We start from the raw sequence: 932 nt of genomic DNA, 5'->3' as shown, positions 1-932 counted from the left end.
TCATGAGGGTTAGCTGAAAACATGGTAATACAGAGTGAAATTTCATATGAACCTTCAAAACCAATCAAGTTTGTGTGTGTGTGCGCGCGCGCGCGCGCGTAAAAAAATGATCAAGAACATAGGCCTGGCAAACTACCACTGCTTTACCAATCAACATTTCAACTAAATAAATTCTAACTTCAAGAAGGATGACAGAAATTTTGAGATTATTCACCTGGACAATTCATGATGATTGTACTCTGTGTGTATGAAAAACTAATCAAGAACATAGTCCTGGTACTACTAAGCATTACGCCATTACCAATCAAAATTCAACTAAATAAATTCGAATTTAGAGCAGGATGACAGAAATTCTGTGATAATTCACCTGGACAATTTGCGACGATTGTACAAATTAATGTACGTACGTATTTATGTATTGTATATATGAAAAATTGATCAAGAAGATGGGCCTGGCAACTACACAGCTTTACCAATCAACATTTCAACTAAATAAATTCAAATTTAAAGCAGGATGACAGAAATTCTGAGATAATTCACCTGGAGAATTCACGACGGTTATACAAATTAACAAAGAGGAATTTCATGTTTTCTGTTATAAAACAATTATATAATTTATACAGTATATCAGATGCTTTTGAATTTCACAGCACGCAGAAATATGATGTATTAAAAGGTGCACATTTGAAATTCCACGAGTTTCCAACTTGCGCCTGTTTTTGCGGGAATTAAAACTATCCAACTCAATAATATCAATCACCAAACTATAATCAGACTGAGAATGGTTGGTAGGAAGTATGCAGTTGAAACTGAATGGAATATGACTATTATACAGCCACTATTTAATTGTAAGGTTCCGCCAGGAAAAATTGAAACAATTACCTTTTGGCACCAATTGAATCAGCATCATCAAAGAATATTATGCTTGGGGC

The sequence above is a fragment of the Olea europaea genome, chromosome 6 (genome assembly GCF_002742605.1).
Source record: "Olea europaea var. sylvestris chromosome 6, O_europaea_v1, whole genome shotgun sequence".
Taxonomy (NCBI): domain Eukaryota; kingdom Viridiplantae; phylum Streptophyta; class Magnoliopsida; order Lamiales; family Oleaceae; genus Olea; species Olea europaea.
The sequence above is the reverse complement of the archived record's forward strand: the minus strand, read 5'-3'. Positions refer to the sequence as shown.